Consider the following 10,972-nt stretch of genomic DNA (forward strand, 5'->3'; position numbering starts at 1 on the left):
AGTAGACCATGAGTCATAATTAGAACAATCATCAAATAATATTTCAAGAGTTACCTCCTTTTGAGTTACGTTTGATGGAGGAGTCTTCTTGTTCTTTTGGGATCTTCTACGAGCCATCACTTCGAGTTGTTAGACTCAAGATGAAGTGCCTAGCTCCGATACCAATTGAAAGTCGCCTAGAGGGGGGGTGGATAGGCGAAACCTGAAAATTAAAACTTTATCCCCCTACTAGATCCCTTGATTAGTGGTTAGAACAAGATATATAATTATCGGAGTATAAAAACTAAGTCCTTGCTTGCAAAGAGTATTGCTTTCAAATAATGCGGAATTGATAAATCAATACTACTAATAAGCTTATGAGATTAAAGCAAGAAGGCTTAGGCAAGAAGAGCAATAACACAAGTTCTCTCTTGCAATGTGTTGCTTCACTAAGTGAGAGTTTAACTTAAAGCAACACCAAATAGGATTAGCCAAGAGTAGTGCAAGAGAAACTTAGAAAGGGAAAAGACAAACAAATCACAAGCAATAAGCACACGAGACACAGGTGATTTGTTTTACCGAGGTTCGGCCCTCGAAGGCCTAGTCCCCGTTGAGGAGTCCACTTAAGGACGGGTCTTTTTCAACCCTTTCCCTCTCTCCACCGATCACTCAAGGATCGGCGAGCTCTTCTTCTTTTCAAGGATCACTCTCAATCCCGCAAGGACCACCACACTCTTTGGTGTCTCTTGCTAGCTTTTACAAGTCTCCAAAACTTTGGAGGAAGTTCGATGGGAGTCAAAACTCCACACGCAAATGAACACAAAGATGTAGCACACACTATCTCTCAAGGAATCTCACAAGGCACTAGGGCTAAACTCAATTGAGTAGCTCTCAATTGCTTGCTCTCTCTTTTGTGGCACTTGTGTTGGTTGTAGTGGTCTAAATCTTGTGTATAGGATGGATCAATGAATATATGTGGTTGGGAGGGCTTGAGTATGTCAACTAGATGACTTGGAATGTTGCTTGGGCTCCCACACCTTGAAGTGGCCGGTTGGGGTGGTATTTATAGCCCTCAACCACCCATATAGCCGTTGGGGCACATCTGCCAGAAATTGCACTGGCGGACGGTCCGCGGCTAGGGCCCGGACGGTCCGCGACCCTCCAACGGTCGATTCTCACATCTTCAACGGATACTTCTGACAGATCAACGGCTATCTGCCTCGGTGACATCACGCGGACGGTCCGCCCTTGGTCCCGGACTGTCCGCGCCAGCACTATAATTCCTTTTGCTCAACTTGTCACCTTCGGGCTTTTTGGTTCTGCACCGACCGGACGGTCCGCGCCTGAGGCCGGACGGTCCGCGCTTGGCCTCGAACGGAGCTTGCTTTTTCATCGGACGGTCCGTAGTAGAGATATGTGTTTTTGCATTGGTTCTGTCCGAGGATCATCCTGGTGTAGCGGACGGTCCGCCGTAAGGGCCCGGACGGTCCGTGCTTAGTCTGTTTTTCCAAAAAGCTTCTCCTGTCCGGAATAATCTACGGTATTCCGGACAGTCGATTTAGAATAGTTGTAGATGAACCTTTGACACCTGTAGAACATATAATCTAGAGCAAACTAGTTAGTCCAATTATTTGTGTTGGGCAATTCAACCACCAAAATCATTTAGGAAAAGGTTTGACCCTATTTCCCTTTCAACGGGTATAGATGTCCAAATAGGCTAAGCTTGTTGGGTTGCCTGTGCCCGACATGATTTAGCCCAGCCCGAGCACGATCCAACCCATTGTTCACTAGGCCTTGCCAGCCATGTCCGTTGTCCATTAGGTCGTGCCAACACGACCCATGCACCGTGTTGTGCCTGGGCCTTAGGTGCGGTAGACGGGCTAAGCCCATCATCTCCTTTTTTCCATGGCATTGCCTAATTTTTTTCTATTTTCATAAAAATATCTATATTACATTTTAGTATAGAATATAAAACCTTAAAATATGTGTGTTTTGTTCACTAGGTGAGTGTGAATTTGTGGTTGGAGCCAACAACCATAGTTCAAACCCCCACTTGCGTACAATTTTTTACTTGCATTATAATAGAAAAATGCCTTAGGAATTTGTCGGCGTTTCGAGACCGGGGGGTCCCTAAGCCGACGAGTGAATGTCGCCGCGTGCCCCAGCCCAGATGGGTCGACGCGAGGCTGAGCGCGAAGGGGGGAAGTGAGGTGGCCGGAGATGGGCGTGAGAGAGGTGGAAATCCCGCGGCCTTCGTGTTCGTCCCGCGCCCAGGTCGGGTGCGCTTGCAGTAGGGGGTTACAAGCGTCCACGCGGGAGAGGGAAGCAAGCAGCCCCAAGAGAGCGCCTGTCCCGTCCTCGTCCCCGCGCGGCCAACCCTCTCTAAGAGAGCCCTGGTCCTTCCTTTTATAGGCGTAAGGAGAGGATCCAGGTGTACAATGGGGGTGTAGCAGAGTGCTACGTGTCTAGCGGGGGAGAGCTAGCGCCCTAAGTACATGCCGATGTGGCAGCCGGAGAGATTTTGGCACCCAGCTGGTGTGATGTCGTGGCCGTCGGAGGAGTGACGGAGCCTGGCGGAGGGACAGCTGTCGGAGCGGTTGAGTCCTTGCTGACGTCCTCCTGCTTCCGTAAGAGAGCTGAGAGCCGCCGTCGTCACAGAGCATGCGGGGCGCCATCATTGCCTATCTGGCGGAGCTAGCCAGATGGGACACCGGTCTTGTTCTCTGCGGCCCGAGTCAGCTCGGGGTAGGGTGATGATGGCGCTTCCTGTTGACGTGGCTGGCCTGCGCCCTAGGTTGGGCGACGTGGAGGCTCCTCCGAAGCCGAGGTCGAGTCTATCTTCCATGGCCGAGGCCGAGCCCGAGCCCCTGGGTCGGGCGAGGCGGAGGTCGTTCGGCAGAGGCCAGGGCGGAGTCCGAGCCCTGGGGTCGGGCGAAGCGGAGTTCGTCGTCTTCCGGGGCTGAGCACGAGTCCGAGCCCTGGGTCGGGCGGAGCGGAGTTCGTCGTCTTCTGGGACTTAGCCCGAGTCCGAGCCCTGGGTCGGGCGGAGCAGAGTTCGTCGTCTTCTGGGACGTAGCCCGAGTCCGAGCCCTAGGTCGGGCGGAGCGGAGTTCGCCATCTTCCGGGACCTAGCCTGAGTCCGAGCCCTGGGTCGGGCGGAGCGGAGTTCGCCGTCTTCTAGGACCTAGCCCGAGTCCGAGCCCTGGGTCGGGCGGAGCGGAGTTCGCCGTCTTCCGGGACTTAGCCCGAGTCCGAGCCCTGGGTCGGGCGGATCGGAGTTCGCCGTCTTCCGGGACCTAGCCCGAGTCCGAGCCCTGGGTTGGGCGGAGCGGAGCTTCCTATGGTGCCTTTGGCAGGGCCTGACTGCCTGTCAGTCTCACTCTGTCGAGTGGCACTGCAGTCGGAGTGGCGCAGGCGGCGCTGTCCTTTTGTCAGGCCGGTCAGTGGAGCGGCGAAGTGACGGCGGTCACTTCGGCTCTGTCGGGGGGGCGTGCGTCAGGATAAAGGTGTCAGGCCACCTTTGCATTAAATGCTCCTATGATTCGGTCGGTCGGTGCGGCGATTTAGTCAGGGTTGCTTCTTAGCGAAGGCAGGGCCTCGGGCGAGCCGGAGATGTGTCCGCCGTTGGAGGGGGGCCTCGGGCGAGACGGAAATCCCCCCGGGTCGGCTGCCCTTGTCCGAGGCTAGGCTTGGGCGAGGCATGATCGAGTCGCTCGAATGGACTGATCCCTGACTTAATCGCACCCATCAGGCCTTTGCAGCTTTATGCTGATGGGGGTTACCAGCTGAGAATTAGGAGTCTTGAGGGTACCCCTAATTATGGTCTCCGATAGTAGCCCCCGAGCCTCGAAGGGAGTGTTAGCACTCGCTTGGAGGCTTTCGTCGCACTTTTTTGCAAGGGGACCAGCCTTTCTCGGTTGCATTTTGTTCCGGTGGGTGCGCGCGAGCGCACCCGCCGGGTGTAGCCCCCGAGGCCTCGGGGGAGTGGTTTCACTCCTCCGAGGTCTTAATGCCTTGTGTAATGCTTCGGCTGGTCTGGTTGTTCCCTCATGCGAACTGGCCGTAGCCCGGGTGTACGGTCGGGGCCCAAGTTCTCGGGCTGGTATGTTGACGCTGTCAACGGTTCGGCCGGAGCCGGGTTTGCGAGAGTAGCCCCCGAGCCTCCGCACAGGGCGAGAGGGCGATCAGGGACAGACTCGGCTTTTTTACATACGCCCCTGCATCGCCTTTCCGCAAGGAGGAGGGGGGGAAAGCGCCATGTTACCCTCGATGGGCGCCGAACATGGTGTCTCCGGTGAGCTGCAAGCGGGTGATCCGAGTGGACGTCCGTGCCCCGTTCGTTAGGGGTCGGTTAGGGGCCCAGAGGCACGCCCAAAAGTACCTGCGGGTGATCTGCCGGACCCGGTCCCCTGGCGACGGGGTCCGAGGGCTCGATGCCTCCCTCTGATGGGATTCCGTTACAAGATCGCTCCCGCTGGTCTCGGAAATGTCCTAGGGTACCTCGGGAGCGCAGCCCGAGCCTTGGTTATGTATCGAACGTACCCCTGGTCATCCCTCGCTCGGCGTCTGAGGCGGCTGTGAACCCTTCGGGGGCCAGCCTTCGAACCCCTGATCAGTAATGGGCGCGGAGCCCGAGTAGCCTGAGGCGGCCGTGGAACCCTTCGGGGGGCCGGCCTTCGAACCTCTGACCAGTAGTGGGTGTAGGGCCCACGCGATCTGAGGCGGCTGTTGAACCCCTCGGGGGGGCAGCCTTCGAACCTCTGATCAGTAGGGAGGCTCGGAGCCTGGTTCCTTCACGGGGAAGGATCCTTTTCGGGGTATCCCCCTTTCCCGGTCCCTATTGCAAGAGATAGAGAAAGAGGAAAAAAGGAAAAGGATATGAAATCGAACGACGCGGCGTACCTTTTTTGGCGCGGTTATTACGGCGAAGGCGAAGCGTCGCCCACTTCTCCTGCCAGAAGCGCCGTCTGTCCCTCCGCGGAGTTAATGCGACGGGGCGAGTTGTTGGCAGGGCGGTCGTTGCGCGTGCGCGAGCCGTTCGAGGAACGGCTGTTTCGCTTCGCGTTTTTTGAATCCCGCATCCGGTCCGGGCGGAACGTTGGAAACGGTCTCGCCTTGGTCTTTATATACCTGGGAGAGGGTCTGGTGACGGTTCTTCGCTCTGCTTCCTGCCTCCTTCATACATTGGGTTGCTTCTGGTTCTTACGATCGGGTTTCCTTCCCCCCTTCTTCAGGAGGTGGGGTGGCACAAGCCTTCCCTGCCACGGGTTCCGCAGGATGCGGTGGCCCGAGCAGCGCGGCGGGTCGCCGCGGAGGAGAAGAAGAGGAAGAAGGACGCGGAGAAGGCCCGAGCCCGTGAGCGGAGGCGGGCTCGAGACGCCTTGGAAAAGCGCCGTCGCCAGCAGGAGAGGGAGGGACTCCCGAGGGAGCCGTCGCCGGAAACGCCCGACGACGACGACGACGACGATGATGATGATGATGAGGAGGACGACATGGCCGCCCGTCTCGGCCTCAGCCCCGGCTTGGGGTGTGGCCAGGAGTCGTCGAGCCAGCCCCCGAGCGGGCCGACGCCGTCAGTCCCCGGAGTCGGGGCGTCGAGGTCCCGGCCCGAGGTACGGGGGCAACCCGAGAGGGCACCTGACCCCTCGGCTGGAGGAGCTGAGGTGACTCCGGGGGGCCAGGCCAGGGTGTCTGCTCTCCGAGAGCCGCCGCTCGCGCCGGCAGCGCATGGAGGTGACCCTCAAGTCACCGTGATAGTGCCTGGGCAATCTGCTCCCCGGGTGTCCAAAGCAAGGGTGGCGCCGAAGTTGCCGGCGATGCGGACCTCGGCGGCTGTTCCGGGAGCTGGGATCCAAGAGACTTCCCCCCAGGCGCGGTGGATCATGGCCCGGAGCGGGTAGGTATCTCGGAATGTCTTCGTCCTGGCTTTCCATTCATATGTCTCGGCCGTGATTTTTCTTCTTCCTTCAGCAAGCGAAGCCATGGCCAGACCGACCTGGCACCCCGGAAGGCCCTTAAGACGGCGCCGGCCTGTGCGGCCAGCGCGCTCCGGGCCTTGTCGTTCAGCCGACCCTCTCGCAAGGCGTCCCGTCGCAGGGGGCTCGGGCGGCACCTGTCGCTGTGGAGCAGGTTCCCGAGGCTGGCTCTTCTGCCGAGGCGGCCATCGTGATAGGGGAGGCGGCTGACGCTGGCGTGGTCACGAGCCCACCTGACGTGCCGGCCATGCCGGCGCCTGCCGCTACCGAAGTCGCCGCCGTCCCAGTCGAGGAGCGACCGGTTGTTGCCGGCGTCGAGATGGCTGATGCGTCGGCGCCCAGTGCCTCGGAAGAGGTGGGCATGGAGGCGCGATCCGTCCCGCCGGGCGGCAGCCTCATCGCTGTGCGGCGGAGACCCGGGGCCCAGCGCCAGTTGCTCCGGTTTCGGACCCGCGAGGCCTCGGACCCTGTCTTCATTCTCGACGATGAACAGGAGGACCAGTCCTAGGATGAGCTCCGCGAGTGTGCTGAAGCAACGGTGGGGTCGCTCCGGTCGTCGCTGGAGGTTTTCTGCAGGGACGTCCCCAAAATCCTCTAGGTAACGGTTTCAGGCATACCTTTTCTTTTCTGTGAATGAGGCGTTCTTCGTGACGCCCCGTTTCCTCTGCTTGTGTTTGAGATCTTTCTTATGGCTGTTCACAGAGCTCGAGTCCGCCCTTGACGAGTCCGCCAAGGCGCTTGCCGAGGCGCTTGCCGAGGTGCTTGCCGGAGCTGCCGAGCAGAGGGAGGCCGATCTCACGGCCATGTCCGAGGCCGTCTCGGACATTTATCGGATCCTTCGCTCCGGCGACGTCCCTTCAGGAAGCTCCCCTCAAAGCCGCCTTCAAGCCTTGGGTGATCACACGCGCGGCAGAGTCCGCGAGGCGCTACACCACGGCGTCAGGCGGGCCTTCGCCGTGCTCGCTTCCCACTATGTTGTGGACCTGGAGCGGGTTAGTGAGGGGTATTGTCTTCCTGACTAAGACGAAGCTGCCCTGGCAGAAGTTCAGCGGCTCGACGCGGTCGCCGCGGGTCCGAGCGCAGTGCTGGCGACCACCTTTGAGGCGGAGATCCTTCCCCCTGCGCCGTCGCCGGAAGCCGAGATGGACCTTACCGAAGGCAGGGACAGAGCTGAAGGCGCGGCTCCTTCCCAAGGCGACGCCTAACTCTTGTTGGAACAGTTTCTGTTGGATGTGCGTGTGTCCTACTGCGGTCGCTGAGGCCTGAACACTTTGTTTTCATTGCATGAAGTCGTACTCTTCTTCCTTTTATTTTGCGTGTCCGGCTTAGCCTGTCAATAATAGGGTGGCTTCCCGAGTAGGGTCATTTTTCGTGGCGGGTGATGAGTGAGGTGTCCCTAACCCGGAGGCATAGGAGTTCCTCGGCTCAGTCGACCTTGCCACTTACATGCACCCACGTTCGCTCCTTGGAGCCCTGCTTCTGACATAGCCGGGAGAACGCAAAAGCCTTTTTGATCGAAAATTTTGGATGCGGAGAGGTACACCCAATCTTGACGCAGAGGGGTTCCCCTTTTTAGCCCCCGAGGGAGGGTCGGGCTCTGCCGAGGCGAGGCCGATCCTTCCTTGACAACTGAGACTTGTGTGGGAGCGAGGAATACGAATAGCTTTAAAACATCTTAAGGGTAGAAGCGACGTAGCTGTCGGACGTTCCAAGCGTTGCCGTAGACCTCGCCTTGACCGCCGGCCAGCTTGTACGTTCCGGGCTCTAGAACGTCGGCGGTGACAAGCGGCCTTTCCCGGGGGTGTGTGCAGCTCCCGGGTACCCCCAGCAAGGGCTCGGAGTGCTGTGCGAGGGTCGGGGTCTTTTCCTGGTTGGCTTCGATGCCCCGTTTGGAGATAATGAACTCCAAGACCATGCCCTGGGGCGCCCCGAGGACCTACCTTTCAGGGTTGAGCTTGACACTTTTCGCTTCTTTTAGCTTGTGGATCTCCTCGCCTATCGCTTTGCGCTTCTCCCCGCTGAATCAGCGCAGAGGCTATTTGACGGGTCCGGCTCCGGCCCGAATATCCAGCGAGTGCTCGGCGACATCCCTCGGTATGTCGGGCATGTCCGAGGGACTCCACGCAAAGACGTCGGCGTTTGCGCGGAGAAAGTCGACGAGCACTGCTTCCTATTTGGGGTGGAGCCCGGAACCGATCCGGATCTGCTTGGAGGCGTCGCCACTGGGGTCGAGAGGGACGGCCTTAACCGTCTCCACTGGCTCGAAGTTGCCGGCATGACGCTTCACGTCTGGCACCTCTTTGGAGAGGCTTTCCAGGTCGGCGATGAGGGCCTCGGACTCGGCGAGGGCCTCGGCGTACTCCACGCACTCCACGTCGCATTCGAACGCGTGTTTGTACGTGGGGCCGACGGTGATGACCCCGTTGGGGCCCGACATCTTGAGCTTCAGGTAGGTGTAGTTGGGGACGGCCATAAACTTCGCGTAGCATGGCCTCCCCAGTACCGCGTGGTAGGTTCCTCGGAACCCGACCACCTCGAACGTCAGAGTCTCCCTTCAGAAGTTGGAGGGCGTTCCGAAGCAGACGGGAAGGTCGAGTCGTCCGAGGGGCTGGACGCGCTTCCCGGGAATGATCCCGTGGAAGGGCGCAGCGCCTGCTCGGACGGAGGACAGATCAACGCGCAGGAGCCTGAGGGTCTCGGCGTAGATGATGTTGAGACAGCTGCCCCCGTCCATAAGGACCTTGGTGAGCCTGGCGTCGCCGACGACGGGGTCGACGACGAGCGGGTATTTCCCCGGGCTCGGCACGTGGTCGGGGTGGTCAGCTTGGTCGAAGGTGATGGGCTTGTCGGACCAGTCTAGGTAGACTGGCGCCGCCACCTTCACCGAGCAGACCTCCCGGCGCTCTTGCTTGCGATGCCGAGCCGAGGCATTCGCCGCATGCCCACCGTAGATCATGAAGCAGTCGCGGACCTCGGGGAACTCTCCTGCTTGGTGATCTTCCTTCTTGTCGTCGTCGCGGGCCCTGCCACCCTCCGCGGGTGGCCCGGCCCTGTGGAAGTGGCGCCGAAGCATGACGCACTCCTCAAGGGTGTGCTTGACGGGGCCCTGATGATAGGGGCACGGCTCCTTGAGCATCTTGTCGAAGAGGTTAGCACCTCCGGGGGGCTTCCGAGGGTTCTTGTGCTCGGCGGCGGCGACAAGGTCCGTGTCGGTGGTGTCGCGTTTCGCTTGCGACTTCTTCTTGCCTTTCTTCTTGGCGCCGCGCGGAGTAGACGCCTCGGGAGCATCTTCCGATGGGCGGCCCTGGGGCTGCTTGTCCTTTCGGAAGATAGCCTCGACCGCCTCCTGGCCAGAGGCGAACTTGGTGGCGATGTCCATCAGCTCGCTCGCCCTGGTGGGGGTCTTGCGACCCAACTTACTCACCAGGTCGTGGCAAGTGGTGCCAGCAAGGAACGCGCCGATGACATCCGAGTCGGCGATGTTGGGCAGCTCGGTGCGCTGCTTCGAGAATCGCCGGATGTAGTCCCGGAGAGACTCTCCCGGCTGCTGCCGGCAGCTTCGGAGGTCCCAGGAATTCCTGGGGCGCACGTACGTGCCCTGGAAATTGCCGGCGAAGGCTTGGACCAGGTCATCCCAGTTGGAGATCTGCCCCGGAGGCAGGTGCTCCAACCAGGCGTGAGCGGTGTCGGAGAGGAACAGGGGGAGGTTGCGGATGATGAGGTTGTCGTCGTCCGTTCCACCCAGTTGACAGGCCAGGTGGTAGTCCGCGAGCCACAGTTCCGGTCTCGTTTCCCCCGAGTACTTTGTGATAGTAGTCGGGGGTCGGAACCGGGTCGGGAACGGTGCCCGTCGGATGGCTCGGCTGAAGGCCTGCGGACCGGGTGGTTCGGGCGAGGGACTCCGATCCTCCCCACTGTCGTAGCGTCCCCCACGCCTGGGGTGGTAACCTCGGCGCACCCTCTCGTCGAGGTGGGCCCGACGATCGCGATGATGGTGCTCGTTGCCGAGGTGGCCCGGGGCCGCAGGCGCGGTGTTGCGCGTGCGCCCGGTGTAGACCGAGGCTTCCCGCATGAATCGGGAAGTCGCGGCATGAGATTCTGAGGGGTATCCCTGCCTTCGGGAGGCAGAGCTCTCGGCCCGTCGGACCACAGCGCCTTCCAGGAGATTCTTGAGCTCTCCCTGGATTCGCCGACCCTCGGTGGTTGATGGCTCCGACATCGCGCGGAGAAGCATCGCTGCTGCAGCCAGGTTCTGACCGACCCCACTAGATGCGGGTGGCGGCCTGACCCTGACGCCGTCGGCGACGCGGTGCTGGAGACCCTGGGGCAGGTGACGCATTTCTCCGGCCGGGGGTTGGCCCGCCCATGCCTGCCCGACGTCCCGGCGGATCGGCTCAAGCGCTCCTGCTCCCTCGTCGAGCCTGGCCTGCGCCCCGCGGACTTGCTCGAGCTGTGGGTCGTGACCCCCCGCCGGAACGGGGACCACAGCTAGCTCCCGTGGGATGTCAGCGCGAGGCACCGGCCTAGGGAGATCACCGTCCTCCGGCATGCCGAGATGATTGCCTTCAGAGGGATCCCCTAGATCGACGTGGAAACATTCGCGGCTTGGGCCTCAGTCCTTATCGTCAAGGCTACGGCTACCGTCGGAACAGTCGGAGAGGCAGTAGTCACATGCGGTCATGAGTCCCGCATGGCACTTGGGTTGCCAAATCCAGAGAAATCCCAGCAGATGTTGGGGTCGTCATCTTCCTCAGACCCAGAGGGCCCGTAGGTCGAGACGTCCGTCAGCCGGTCCCAAGGCGACCGCATGCGAAACCCCAGAGGGTTTGACCTCGCCTCTACGAGAGCGCCCGCCAAAGCAAGGTCGCTAGGCGGGTTGAGGCTGAGTCCAAGTGACGTAGGATGGGAATCGGTCGGTACCTTTCGGTCGACGAGCAGCGACATAGTCACGTCGGGGACTGATTGCACCGCCGTCTCAGGTACGAGGGCGACGCCCTGCAAGCTCTCCGCGAGCGCAC

Source organism: Zea mays, chromosome 8 (assembly GCF_902167145.1).
Source record: "Zea mays cultivar B73 chromosome 8, Zm-B73-REFERENCE-NAM-5.0, whole genome shotgun sequence".
NCBI classification, from domain to species: domain Eukaryota; kingdom Viridiplantae; phylum Streptophyta; class Magnoliopsida; order Poales; family Poaceae; genus Zea; species Zea mays.